Genomic DNA, 15,307 nt, shown 5'->3' with positions numbered 1-15,307 from the left:
GTTCAGCACACCCTTCTCTCTCTGTCCCCCAAACCCCCCCTCCCCATTGTGTCCCCCCCGGCCCGGCCACCCCCAACCCTCTCGCCAGCTACATGTTAGCCGTAGAGTGACTGGCCATCTGGGCATCTTAAGTGTCCGTCAGAGATTCCTGCAGTGTCCCAAGATAGAGCAGCAGAGGCTGCCTGGCCTTTTCTAACGCACCTGGGGAGTCACACAGAGCCACGTCTGCCGTGTGCCATTCAGGATGCAGCACCCCCTAGACGAAGACCGTCACAGGAAGCCTGGCAGCTTTCAAGTCCTCCCTGACTTGACGGCCAATCCTGGCCCCTCCGGCTCTCCCACGCTGGCTCCTCTGGACACTCTCCTCCTCTGTGTCTCCCTCCTCTGCTCTCCAGAACCCCCCGGCCGCAGGGGTTCACATCGTGCCCCGAGAATGCCAGTGAGGACGTTCCCACCAGGGAGCAGGGCCAGCTGTTTTGGCTTCGGAGGCCCCGGCTCCACAGGGGTCTCGTGCCCTCACACCCCCCGTCCTCCCCGGCCATGTGAACACAACTGCCTCCCAGGGAAATACCTGTGATGGTATTTGGACAAATACCCGTGAGCTGAGCTCTTCCTGTGACATGGCCACAGAGCTGTCAAACTTCTGAAGCAATACTTTCATAACTGAAGTGTATTTTGGGGGCTGGAAATGTAAACTTCAGTGCTAGAGCAGGTGTGGCCATGGACTCAGCCCTAATGGGACAAAAGGCACAGTCTGTGGATTTCTGCCACAGGTTTATATTTTTAACATTTACAACCAATAAACATTAGCTCCAACATCAACATAAGAAAAGGAAGACCATAAATCCTTCCTTTCCAGTAGTAAAGGGAACGGAGTCCCAGACCATAACGCTCGCTGTCATATTTTAATAGCAACTGTTCACAGACTCTTGCCCCGCGCCAGATTCTGGACTAAGCTCTTTGCATTCATCGTCTCATTGGGTCCTTAAACAACCCTATTATTATTATTATTCCCATTTTACAGAGAGGGAAATTGACGCTTTGAGATGGATAGTCGCTTGCTCAAGGTCATATGTTAGCAAAGGGCAGAGCCAGGGCACGAACACCCGCGTCACTAAATGAATACTGCATTCAAATCCCTGTCACGGAAGCTGTAAGGGGGCAGAGTATTTCAGAATCTACACATGGGCATTTACCGAAGTATCTGATTGGAATGCTCCGCCTTCGAACAAGTTGATCGTCACATGAAACTCGGAGGTACTGGGGCTGAGGGGGTTTGACAAAATTGGGAGCTAGTAGATGGCTTTGTCCTAGAGCTCAGCCCTAGACCAGGGACAAGTGAGGTATTGTCTTAGGGGATTCCTTAGGCACAGGGGAAGCAAGAAAAGGCAAGGAGATGCTCCTTTTGTGGAGAGAGATTCTGAACAGGAAACAATAGAGAAGACCAATGACCCACAAAGCTGGTTCTTTGAGAAGATCAATAAAAATAATAAACATCAGATAAACAACAAGGTCCTACTTATAGAACAGGGAACTATATTCAATATCCTGTGATAAACCATAACGGAAAATAATATGAAAAAGAATATATATATGTATATATTTATGTATATGTACAGTCACTTTGCTCTATTGCAGAAATTAACACAACATGGTAAATCAACTTTGCTTCAATAAAATTTTTTAAAAAGCAATGTCAAACTAAATAAAAAACAAAACTCAAGTACAAAAAAAAAATGATAAACATCTAGCCAAGCTGATCATGAAAAGGAGAAAAGACACAAATCACCAGTATCAGAAATGAGAGCATTGACACCACTACAGATCTTACAGACAACTTGGAAAAAGTGGACAAATTGCTTGAAAGACACAAACTACCAAAGCTAACTCTAAAAGAAACAGATGATTAGATAGATAAGAGTGCTCTCTATTAATAAAATTATATTCGTAGCTAGAAACCTTCCCACAGAGACTACTCTAGGCCCATAGGGCTTCACTGGTGAATTCTGTCAAACATTTAAGTTGAATAATTATCTCAATTTTACCCAAACTTTTCTTAAAAAGCGAAAAGGACTCAGTTAACGAATCAGCAGTATTACCCTGGTACCAAATCCAGACAAATTTTAAGAAAAGAGAACTACAGACGGATATTCTTCACGAACATGGAAGCAAAAATGCTAAACAAAATTTAGGAAATCAAATCCAGTGATATAAAAAAAGGAGAATGCATTGTGACTAAGTGAGGTTTGTCCCACGAAGGCAAGATTAATTGATTAGAAAGTCAATGTAATTCATCATATTAACAAACGAAAACAGAAAATCATACGATCATCTCAATAAAGATAGGAAAAACATCTGACAAAATCAAACACCCGTTCCTCATTAAAAAAAAAAAAACTCTCAGAAAACAATGACTAGAAGGAAACTTTCTTCCCTTGAAAAATACAAACTATCACAACCTCACCATACACCAAAGTTAACTCAAAATGGATCACAGGTCTAAACATAAAACCTAAAACTATAAAACTTCTGGAATATAAGGATAAAACATCTGTGACCATGTGTTAGGCAAAGATCTCTTAGATTTGTCATAATCTATAGCTTTTACATACACGTGATCTGTGCATGGACAGTGTGAAATTTTGAATTGCATTAAAATTCAAAACTTCTGCTTTCAAAGGACTCTGTTAAGAGAATTGAAATACAAGCTCTATCATGAGAGAAAATATTTGAAAATCATAGATCTGATAAAGGACTTTTATTCAGAATATATAAAGAACTCTCAAAACTCAATCATAAGCAAACAAGCAACCTGGTAGAAAAATGGGCAAAAGATCGGAACAGGCACCTCACCAGAGAAGATCTATGGGTGGCCAAGAACCACATGAAAAGACGCTCTGCATCATTAGCCATTCGGGAACTGCGCCTAAAAGCCACAGTGAGGTACCACTGCATACCTGGGAAGACAGCCACATTGAAGATGGACCACACCAGTGCGGGGTCTTCCTCAGCTCGTTGCTGGTGAAACCTGGTGGAGTTTCTGGAGGTAAAAGCCACGAAACCGTGGATGTGCCCTAAGCCTGCAGCCCTGGGAGTTTCTCATGCTCACAGCAGCCCACACTCAGCCTCCAGCAACTTGTCATTTGAACAAAATGTTCCTCCCAGTTTACGGCTCCTGCAGCTCCCGTTGCAAGGAAGTACATCCCGTTGCAAGGAAGTACATGGTACTTACGACCTTCTGATGGTTTGCCCTTTGACCCCAATTCTCTGACGTGTCCGAGAAAAGTCATCGATCTTCAGGTTGTTCAGGATTTTTCTTGTGGTAAGAATGGAAGTGATGCCGAGCTGTTTACATGCCAGAGCTGAAACTGAAAGTCAGGACAACCACTTTGGAGAACAGTTTGGCAATGTCTTAAAGAGTTAAACATACAGCTGCCATATGATGTGGCCATTCCACTCTTAAGTACGTATCCAAGAGAAATGAAGGCAAATGTAGGTAGCAGTTTTGTTTATAATAACCTCAAACTGGAAACAACTGAAATGTCCATCAACGCATGAATGGATAAGCAGAATTCTGTTATATCCACATAATGGAATATTACTCAGCCATAAGAACAGGAAAAATGATTGGTCCATGCTACTGTACATCAACTATAATTAAATAATTAAAAAAAAATTTAAAAAATTAAGATAATTAAAAAAAAACTATTGAAACACGCTACAACATACATGCATCTCGAAAGAACTGCCAAATGAAAGGAGCTACGCAAAGAAGAGTACATAGTTTATGACCAGATACATAAAATTCGAGACATCTATAGGGACAGGAAGCAGATGGATCACTGCCAGGGGATGAGGCACTGCTGGGTGGAAGCAGCAGGGAGGGATGGTACAGGGGCACGAGGGACATTTAGGGGATGACCGTGGTGATGGCTGCACAAGCACGTACACACGCCCAGACTTACTGAATGGTTCACTTTAAACGTGCAATTTATTCCATACCAATTATACCTCGATTAAGCTCTTTAAAAAAAGAGTCTGAACAAAGAAATATTGCCCTATTAGAGATGCTTTTCTTTTCTAAGAGGGAGGGCCATTAGAAACTGCATCTAATCTAGACATTAGAGATTTTCAGCTGTGATTCTTGAAGCCTGAGGCAGAATATGATTTGCAAAGACGGCCACCACCGTGTCTCATGCCCAGGTGCTCTTACACGTGACCTGCCTCTATAATGCTGTCCCCTCCCCTTGACCTCGTGACCTTGTGACCGCCAGTAGAAAGGAGTGGAGGAAACACTGCATGATGTCCGAGGCTAGGTCACAACAGGTCATGCAGCCTCCACCTGGTTCTCTGGAAACTTTTCTTAGGGGAAACTGGCCACCAAATAAGCATTCTGAGCACACAGAGACCCCCATGCTGGAGAGGCCACGTGTGGGCACTCTGAGCGACAGTCCCAGCTGAGGGCGCAGCCAACGGCCACCATCGACCACCAGCCATGTGAATGGAAGACCTGGGATGTCCAGGCCCGGGGGGCCATCAGCTGCCTGCAGCCCAAGCTGACACCTGGCTGCACCCCCACGGCAGACCGCGGGGGAACTGCCCAGCTGAGCTGCTAAATGCCTGATCTGCAAAACCGTGAACAAAATAAAAGGGCTTTTGTTTGATACCGGCTTGTTCTGGGGTAGTTTGTTACAGGGCAATAGTGGCGAGACTGGACCCTGTCAGGGATCACTGTACAGCAGGCAGAGGGCAGAGGATCTAAAGGGGTGGGGGCTCTGGGACATTTGCTCAGATAAGGATGACTTTGACTGGTTGAGGAAAAGGTCCTCTGATCCAGCCCAAGCCCTTCACCTTGGAGATCAGGTTACAGAGGAATGGACAGAATAAAACTAAGTTAGGACAGTTTATATGGCTAGTAAGCGGATGCGCTGGTTCTCACAATTGAACCTTACAACTCCGAGTCCAGGGCTCCAGCCTCAGCACTTCATCCACCCATTGGGCCATGGGTTAACCCCCAGGTCGGTGCAGTACTCTTTTAACAGACCCACTATCATCTCAATAATATAGACTTTAAAAAAAAATGCAAGTTGTTGATCTTCCAAAAGCAAATCTATTTATTAGAGTAGCGTCATCAGCCCTTGTATTTATGAACTCAATGCTGATTTGAGAGAGCTGCTTTTAATCCAGCAGATTATTCCCACGTGTGTGTAATGTGTGACTATAACTTTGTTTTTAAAACATTACCTAGGGAAGCACGTCTTTAAGAAAGTTGTAGAAAGAACACAGCGCTCTCGCCCACATATATTTCGTTCCAGTTTCCACCTATGCAGTGCTGGCAGCTCCTTTGAGCATCTGCTGTGTTACCTGTTCCCTTCTTCCCCTGTAACGCCAGGGACTTCGGCAGGCCAGTAAGCCACAGTCGGGAATGCATTCAGAGACCATTAGTACAGGAAGCAGGGTGAGATCCAAAGAAACCATGAGCCAGTGAGTTGGAAAACACTCCATGAAAGGCCTTTTCAGCCTGTTTCTTTCAGGAGGAGTTTGTTTTTGGATTAAAGGCGTTTATTCAGGTATTCACAAATACCCAGGCTCTGCACCAGCTGGAGAGTGGAAACCCGTCCGTCATGATCAATTGCTGTGCAGGGGACTGGCATGTTCCGACTGGGGAATACACGGATGAAAGCGGCGTAATTAGGTGACACGCCTTCAAAGGAGATGAAAGGCCCAAAACATCCTCAAAAACGTAGGCAAAAATATACCCCGAAATCACTACTTTCTTTATTTTGGATGTAGCAGTTCCAATTAAAGGCTGGGTGTCAACGGCATGGAATGCAGCAGTCTTGCACTGGGGTTCTTTCATTCTTTTTCTTTTTTTCTTTCCTTGCTGGGGGAAGAAAAATGATGAAGTGTCATTCCTATATTTCCTCCACTCCATTGGCAAGTGGTGTAAATTCCTCCCTCCTTAAAGGAAACAGACTAAGTTGATGCTTTCATGGCCTTCCACTCGGGGAGGAGAGGGGATGAGAGGACCAGGAGCTAATGGCACAAGTATCTGACAGCCCCCACCCCGTCCATCAAATTTTTCTCTGAGCTTTCTGAATGGCTCATTTGTATTCTCAACTCCTTTGCTTAAAAAACAGGGTCTTTTCTCTGTTTATATTGCTAAGAAAACACACAAAGTTCCATAATCTTCTTGCAAGCTCCTTTTCCTTAGACAATTCTTATTCTCTGATTTTGTTAAATTCAGGAGACTGGCAGGTTCTGATGATGAGGGAGTTCTGTAGCTGGGGGATCGATCCATCTACTCCCCTCCGCTGTTCATTTTCCGATGAGAAAATGGAGCCCCAGTGAGGTTGGGTGTCTTCCTCCGAGCAGCAGGACTAGAGGCAAAAGAGAAATTTGGGGGATTTCGATCCCCACGTGAGTGCTCTCCCCACTGTTCAAACTATTCCTTTTCCGTTTGCCTGTATTTTTAATCCTTTAATGGTCACACTCTGACTGCGTTTGCAGCACTCATTAACACATATTTAAATAATTATGGGAAAATCCGCGTTTTATGCGTCCTTAAGCACTTTGCCCTCTGGGTGTCTGCAGCTGGATCGCGGAGCTTCAGCGATTTGGCACACTGTAATGGGCGCTCTGACGGCCTCTTCTCCCGTGTGGCCTTCAAGCAGCCGCAGAACACCTGCCTTACTGAGCCCCGGGTCTCCAAGATGCTCGCACAAACACTTGGGTTTTTCTTTTTCTTCTCTCTCTCGCTCCCCCTTCCCTTTCCTGCCTGAATTCGAGGGTGCAGGATGAATGTGCTATTGAAAGGCCATTTTGACAACACCACTAAATATGGATTCCTCTTGGTTGCCAGGATTTCTCCAGTTTAGATCAGGGCTGCACGGAAGGGGATGGGAGGGTATTCATTGCCAAGACAGTGGTTATAGCTTGAAGTAGAAAACATATATATATATCTATCTATATATATATATATATATCTCCTGAGGTAGAAGACATAAGTATATAGGTATATATAGATAGACAAATATGTCTTCTTTGTCTATGTGTGTGTGTGTGTGTGTATCCAAACGTGGAATCACACTGTCGTGTGCTGTTGTAGTAGAACGTTATATTATGCTCATTTTCCTTGTCAATACGCCTAAAGTTAATGGCATAATATTTCATCATATGGAGGAGCCATCAACTTCAAAACCAAGTGTCTGCTGATGGACAAACAGAAATTTAGTTTGTTTATTTAATTTTGCTATTATTGACAGCATTTGATAGACACCTTCGCATACATACGCACCTTTTCAATCTGGTCTGAACACTTACTTGGGACAAATTCCTACAATGTTGTCCTATAAACGTCTGCATGTTTTAAATGCTGACACATATTGCTTTTATTGGGGTATAGTTGCTTTACAATGTTGTGTTAGTTCCCACTGTACAGCAAAGTGAATCAGCTATACACACACATACACCCCGTCTTTTTGGATTTCCTTCCCATTTAGGTCACCACAGAGCATTGAGTAGAGTTCCCTGTGCTATACAATAGGTTCTCATTAGTTATCTATTTTATACATAGTATCAATAGTGTGTATATGTCAATCCCAATCTCCCAGTTCATCCCACCCCCTTCTTTCCCCCTTGATATCCACACGTTTGTTCTCTACGTCTGTGTCTCTATTTCTGTTTTGTATATAAGATCGTCTATACCAATTTTTTCAGATTCTACATATATGTGTTAATAAGCGATATTTTTTTTTCTGACTTACTTTACTCTGTATGACAGTCAAAAAGACACCTGCAACCCAGTGTTCACTGCAGCACTATTTACAATAGCCAGGACACGGAAACAACCTAAATGTCCATCAACAGAGGGATGGATAAAGAAGATGTGGTTCATATATACAATGGAATATTACTCGGCCATAAAAAGGAACGAAATTGGGTGATTTGTAGAGACGTGGATGGACCTAGAGCCTGACGCATACTGCTCTTAAGAAAGGTGGGGGTGATTGAGAATTCCATCCCCTGTGTTAGAGGATGCCCACTCCCCCCTGCCTTCACCAGCACCGTGTCTGGTCATTAAAAGCAGTCTTTGCCCATGAAATTTTGAAATGTCCCATCGACAGAGGAGGTTAGAATGGAAGGGTGAGGAGGGCCTGGGCTGGGAGGGGGTGGGCAGGGGCGCTTGTGGAGAAACTGGGACTCTCGTGCACGGCTGCGGGGGATGGTGCAGCCACTGTGGAAAACAGTACGGCAGTTCTTCAGAGAATTAATAAAATTACTATACGATCCAGCAATTCCACTTCTGGGAGTACACTCAAAAGAACTGAAAGCAGGGACTCAGACACTTATACACCCATGTTCATAGCAGCATTATTCACAAGAGTCAAAAGGTGGAAGTAACCCAAGTGTCCATCGACAGATAAATGGATAAACAAGACAAGGTCCATCCACACGATGGAATAGTATTCAGCCTTAAAAAGGAACGAAGCACTGACACCTGCTACCACATGGATGAACCTTGAAGGCATTACGCTAAGTGAAAGGAGCCCATCACCAAAAGATAAGTATTGCATGATTCCACTGATACGAGGCACTAGACTAGTTAGACTCATAAAGACAGAAAGTAGAACGGTGGGTGCCGGGGGTTATGGGGAGTTAGTGTTTAACGGGGACAGAGTCTCAATTTGGGAAGATGGACAAGTTCAGAAGACGGATGTGGTGACGGCTGCACAACAATGTGAACGTACGTAACACCACTGAACTGTACACTTAAAACAGGTTAAATGGTTAAGTTTTATGTTGTGTCTGTTTTACCATAATTAAAGGAACACCTGACAGCAGTAGCACCCACGAGGGGCGCCTCCCTCACTACTTGGGGGCCCCAGAGTGAGGCGTTTGGGAGCCCCGCCCCCAGAGGACCAGTGATGAAAGGAGGCCCTTAGAGTGGACACAGGGTGGGGGGCTGTGCCCGGTGCACCCAGTGCAGGGGCGGCCCTGTCCCATCCATGCAGGCCCAGGTGCCATCTTTGGGAGACAAAGGTCACCCAGGGGACACGCTCCCGCAGAGAGGCCACCGCACTGCCAGCGTGTCAACACGTCTGCACTCAAAGGCACTGGTGGAGATAAGAATGCAGAAGAGGTGTAACCTAAGTGTCATCTGAAAGCTACCAGGGGCTTAGCTGCACTTCAAAGACGACACAGGGCGGGGCCCAGAGACAGCCAGCGCGCAGACAATGCATGCGGTGGGCCAGTGATTGTGACTTATCGTGTTCCACCGCTGGCGGCGGCTGGCGTGTGAAAAGGTGGCGGGACCTCTCCGTGGGGCTTTACGGGGATGGTAACTGATAAATCCCAGGAAGGGTCAAGCGAGCTCTGAGCGGGAAGGGACACCTTGTCCCCAGCAGCAGCTGAAGTCTTGAGCCCCCGATTAACTGATTAACCACAGTGAGAAGAGCCGGGAACACAAGGAGACTCAGGCAGCCCCAGGCGGGAGGCGCGCAGTGTGCCCACGGAATTTGACTCGCATTCCAGGAAGATGAATGAAGGCGGAGAATCTAACTCCCCCAAGTCTGGGTTACTTTAGTCCAAATTAAGAAAAAACCCCAAGTGCCTGAAAGTTCCCTGTGCTAGCAAACACGACGCCTTCTCCGCAAATGGCCGAGGAAACAGGATTCCCACCATTTGGTGCTAGTTTCGTTTCAGGACGAGTGGGTGGGGGGGAGGGCAGAAAAGAGCGCATTGCATACCTTCCGTTGGCCTCCGGGGTGGGGGTCAGGAAGGGGGGGCCGGTAGGGGCCTGAGGTGAGAGGGAGCTGGTGTAGGAGGGATACACTCCCCTTCCCTGTGGCGGAAGCACAGGGTGGGGAGTGCAGGGGGATGGGAAGTGAGCCCAATCACAAATTATTTGGGTCTTTACTTGAGGACCGCAAGAAGCCCTGGGATGGTTTCAGAAGAGACGGTGGGTTCCACGGCTCAGGGTCACGTCTCAGGCTCAGCAGTGGGGAGTGCGTTGCATTGGGTGGGGCAGGGAGGCAGCTGTTGGGGCGTCCGGGGCGAGCTGATGCTCCGCGGACCAGGGGAGTGGCCGTGAGGACCCAGAGGTGAAAGGAACTGGGTGAGGCTTAATGGGGTTCTTAATGAGCTTTTCCTAAAGTGCTTTATCACAATTTTTTTTTTTTTTAGCCAGCTTCTGCATTCTGTCTTAGAAAAGAGGTGACATAATTTGTATGGCGGGCATGATCTGGGAAAGGAGACGGAGGGAGCGTGCAGAAGCAGAAAAACCAAAGACATGGTTGGAGGCTGTTTCCTCTGCCAGAGCTGTCATGACTGTGGGAATCTCACTGATCGCATCACCTCCACTCTAGTGTAGAAAATAGCAGAGAGCCGGCACCCAGTGTCAGGAGGCATCAGAGTCCAGAGCCCTCTTTACTGCTGGCGAGCCGGGGCTGCCTGACCCTGACGTTGCCTGCCGGTTGCAGGCACAGACGTCCGTGGCGCCCGAGCCTGGACGCCCCCGTTGCTCACATGTTAATGCAGAGCTCTGGCCCTCAGCCTGTGCAGTCTGGTGGGTGCCAGGATGACCAACCGGGTGGGCCGCCCGGGATGGCATAAGTCCAGCCTGTGCCGCCCAGTCTGCTCCATCGGCAGAGCAAGTAGACACCCCAACATGGAAACGTGGGGATGGAAAGGCAGGGGGCCCCCAGAGGGGCCATGACTTACCTTGGTGATTCAGATCAGCAGGGGTACGCTGGCGGCTGCGCATCTGCATGGGTCGCAGGCTCCAGGCGGCAATTTAGGGACACAGCCCGGGATGCGTGGCCGGGGCCTCGGGTGGGGCCCATCGCCCGTCTGATCCCAGTGTCGTCTGGAGTAGGACGAGTGGGTGGCCCTTCCATGGTGAAGGTCAGGGTCAGTTTTAAACCCGCTGAGTCTGCAGTAACAGAGGTATCGGAGGAGACCTGTCCGAGGCCCAGAGGAGCAAAGAGCAGAGCCCAGGAAGAGCCCAGGAGCGAGACTGGCTGGAGATGCAGATTCAGATTCATCGGGAGGCTGACGGGAAGGCAGCTTGGATGCTGGGATCACAGCCTGGCTCCAGAGCCCCACTCCGCCCCCTGCTGCTGTGACGCCTGAGGCCACTGGCTTCCTCCCTCCGGTACCTCAGTTTCCCCATCTGTGAGGGACAGTAACAACCCCCCCTCCCCGAGTTCTGGGAGGTCAGGGAGCTGCATATGGAGGATGCACGGCACAGAGCCGGCCTCCAGAGATGTGCGTTCACGGTTTCCGCTCCCTGCTCAGCATTTTGCTCTATAGTCTGGAATCAAGAGACGTCCGACTGTAGGATAAATTATGAGACCCATACGGCCCAGGTCAAACTTGCCTAGACTGCTAAAAACACGTCTGATTTAACTCTGCAGAACACTGAGTGGTTTAACCTTTCGGGTCCTTTAAATAAACTCTCTCTGCTCTGAATGCCATTCTAGCTTGGACTGGAACCAACGGCGCAAACAGCCCCTCTGCCATTGCCCCGTGCTCGCTGGATGGCCTCCCTACCTCCTCACCGGGCGGTGGGCTCGGGGCCGCCTGCAGTTCAACCGCGCGTGCCAGCAGTGAGCGAGGGCCTTGCAGAGACAGCCACGAACGTCCTTGGCTCGATGGGGACGTTGCCTTTTGGGTTACTCCACTACCGGAATGTTCTGCTTCCTGCCAAAGACGGTCAAGTCAGGGCACATCTCCCCATTTTAGAGAAAACAACAGTTTTACAGGAAAACTCTGATGCAGCCTTTCATGAGCACGAACAAAAGCTCCCATCCCTCCAGCGCATCTGGGGACCCAGGAGATGGCATGGAGTGATCTGTGATTAAGATGCTCCCTCTTTTCATGTGCAAGAACCTCCTGGAAAAGTGGACCTGAAACAGCCCAGTTCCAGAGGGGAGGCTCCCAGATGGCAGGTCACTCCCGCAAACGTCAGGATTGAAGACCCCATGAGGTTAAGATGCTGACTCCAGGTCAGACTCAGGGAGACCCCATCCAAGCTCTGCGACCTTGGGCATCTTCTTACTTATTTTTTTGTCTGTCTATAATGCTGTTGTGAGCATCACATCAGACCATGCGGTGAATGACGGATAAATCACTACAGTTTACTGAGTGCTTGCCACACACGAGGAACGAATGTAACAGCGTCTCCTGTTATCAGTGTTTTAAAATCCCGAAAATAAAAACCCTGTGAGATGCTTATCATCATCCTCACCTCACAGATGAAGCGTTTGAAGCACAGGAATGTTAAGTAATGCGCCTCAGGTCACCCAGCTGGACAGTTCGGTCTCTTACCAACCATAGCACGTCCCCTCTCGTGTTAGCTTTCCTTCTTCTTATATTACTCTTGCTACTTTCCAACCCCTCCCTCTGCCACACCCCTGCCATCTGACAGCCCAGCTCATTGATGACCTTGTCCTAGTTTCTCTTCCCTCCTGGTTCTTGTTGTGTGAATAATATGCATGAACTTGACTCTCCCAGATGAACTTGAATTGTGTTTCAGGACTGGGGCTCAAGCATATCCCTTAGGAAATCTCCCCGGGTCCCTGCAGTCAAGGTCATGGCTCCCTGCTCTGTGCTTATCTCAGTGCCCGGTGTCTGTTCTTCCCATTGCGTCTGAGAAACGGTCACTCGTTCTTCCTTCCCACTGAGGCTGCAGTCTGTTTCTCCACCCTTGAACCTGGGCTTGGCCGTGGGACATGCTTTGGCCAGGGGGACTTTAGCAGATACGACGGGGGTGCTCGTGCCCGGGGCTCCACCCCTGGCTGCTCTTGGGACGCTGGGAACTCATGTGAACAAGCCTGGGCCAGCCTGCTGGAGAGTAAGGGCCACAGGAGGACCAAGATACGTGAATGAACACTTCCTACCGCATCTAGCGCCCAGCTGACCACAAAGCAGGAGAGAGCCAGCAGATAGCAGCCAGCCCATTCCAGGCCAGAGGAACCAACCATCCTCCTTACAAAACTGTGAACTAAGTAAGTTTTGGGGTGGATTCTTATGCAGCACTAGCCAGCTGATACACTCATGTATCTCCACTGCCTAGATCAGTGCAGGTACTGACACAGGTGCTCAAGGAGTGAATGAATTATGGCTCAATTCATAGTTGGAAGAATGGATGGGGAGGACACCAGAGTGTGACTTGGAGGAAACTTTACCTAAATCAGTCCTGGGAATGCTCCCGTTTCCTCTATTTCCCATCTTCAGATGGGATCTCCCATCTTCAGCTGCTGTAATGAACTCCACTAACACCTGTCAGCCTGAGTCACCAGGTCAGCACTCAGCAGTTACTTCCCGTCCACTGTGTCACACAGACTGATCTGCAGTCAGCGCTAGAGCTTACTCAGCTGCAGGAACAAATACCCCCAGAGTCTCTTTGGTTTACAACAGCAAAGATTCATACTTGCCCAGGCTGCAAGTCCACACACGGTTGGCAGGGGCTTTGCACCTCGTGGTCACCACTAAGGGGACAGCCTTCGTCCGCAGCACCGCCTTTGGGGGGTAGATGGAAAAGAGAAGACAGTGAACTCAGTGCTTTCCAGAGTGTCCTGCTCACTCCCCTGCCCAGCATGTAGCACAATGCCCAACAGGTAGCAGGTGCTCAGTAAAACTTAGTTGAATGACTGAATGATGTGGTAGGTCAGTCGTGGGGCATATGACTTCCTAGCACCTATGATTCTTTCATCAGAGGATTAATTTTGAAATAAATGTAGACTTACAGAAAAGTTTCAAAAATCACAAGGAAAGTTTCCATTTACCCTCACCAAGCATCCTGTAACATTAACTTCCGACATAACGACAATAAATTCAGCAAAACCAAAGAGTTAATATTGGTAGGGTACTAACGAAACTACAGACTTTATTGGGATTTCATCTTCCTTTCCCGCTAATGTCCTTTATCTTCCCAAGATCCAGCCCAGGATCCCGTGTTGCATGTAGTTGTCACGGGTCCTTGGTCTCCTCCAGTTGGGGACAGTTCCCCAGTCTTTCCTTGTATCTTAGGTCCTCAGCGTTTCTGAAGAGCACGGGTCATTTTTTGGGTTGGCCAAAAAGTTGGTTCGAGTTTTTCCATAACAGCTTATGGAAACCACGAACGAACTTTTTGGCCACCCCAATATTCCGTCGAGTACTCTTCTGTTTGGATTCTTCTGAAGTTTGCTCACGATTGGCTTGATGTACCGCATTCCTGGCAAGCGTACCCCAGAAGTGATGTTCAGTCCTTTTCAGAGGATCGAATTGAGGGGTACGTGATGCCCACGTGTCTTATTACTGGGCATCATGTATCTTAGTACGTAATAAGACACCGTGTGTCTTATTATGAGGAACTATTACTTAGTTCCTCAGGTGCGGCATTATTTATATAAGTGATGGTGACTGGGTCTCCTGGTTACGGTGGTGTCTGCCAGGTTTCTCTAAAGATGCTATTTTCCTGGTCACATTCTAATTCAATGGCCAGCGTGCTTGTCCAGCTCTGCCCCTGGATGGACGCTGCTGGAGGACAGGTCCATCTCTGTGTCCTCATTGTATCCCCAGCACCTACGACCATATCTCGTAGTTTTTTTGCGCTCAGCAACATCTTATTAAATAAATGAATGTCCTGAAAGATATAACCAATTTTCAGGGAGCTGATATTCAGGGAGTAGTGGGTTTTCAGACTAATTATCCTGAATAGAAAGGGCAAATGATTCCATCCATGCCTCTTGCATTTCTCATGTATTTTATTTAATCTCATAATTTACCTTCTCTATCCTCTGATTCTTACCCCACAGCTGAATGAGACACTTCATTTAGGGGACTCATGATTTCGGTCCTATGAAATTTTGGAAGACTAGGTACAAAGCAAACAACCTTTACATAGGCAGTAGAAAATTGATATTTCTTACTGACCCATTTTCATGAAGCCCACCTTCCCCTAGCAGCCATCCTGATTTCCGAGTCTTTGTGAAGGCTCCAATTGCCAACATCACAGCCACTTCCAAAGGGAGGTTCAGTGTGATGTCTCAGCTACAAGTGACCAGGAATCTGACTAACAGTCGTATAAACAAGCTAGGTAATTATCTCTGTCTAGAGAAGCACACAGGGAGTTCCAGGTTTGTTCAGTGGCTTCATGATGTTATCAAGGCCCAGGCGTGTCTCTCCTCAGCCTGTTGCCATTTCGTCCTCAGGCTACAGGACAGCAGCCCCAGACGTAGGTATCACATCCTGTCTCGTGACAGCGTCCAAAGCAGATGCGGGGGAAGGGGGTTTCTTTTTGCATTTCCCTTATGTCTTCTTG

At 47.7% G+C, this 15,307-nt stretch overlaps 1 protein-coding gene across 1 annotated transcript in view; it reads right to left on the bottom strand.

Moving 5' to 3' along the window:
* The window catches only part of CUNH16orf95 (chromosome unknown C16orf95 homolog), a 475,446-nt gene that overhangs the window by 20,492 nt on the left and 439,647 nt on the right, over window positions 1-15,307 (bottom strand). The window contains exons 27-29 of the mRNA XM_027119903.1: window positions 13,436-13,524; window positions 10,723-11,703; window positions 3,233-3,368 (exon numbers count right to left, since the gene is read on the bottom strand). The gene's annotated coding sequence lies outside the window, so the exon portion shown is untranslated. The remainder of the gene's footprint in view (window positions 1-3,232; window positions 3,369-10,722; window positions 11,704-13,435; window positions 13,525-15,307) is intronic.

This window comes from Aethalodelphis obliquidens, unplaced genomic scaffold (genome assembly GCF_003676395.1).
Source record: "Aethalodelphis obliquidens isolate GAN/ISIS:26980383/991018 unplaced genomic scaffold, ASM367639v1 scaffold20, whole genome shotgun sequence".
NCBI lineage: Eukaryota > Metazoa > Chordata > Mammalia > Artiodactyla > Delphinidae > Aethalodelphis > Aethalodelphis obliquidens.
This window is presented reverse-complemented; position numbering and strand designations above follow the sequence as displayed.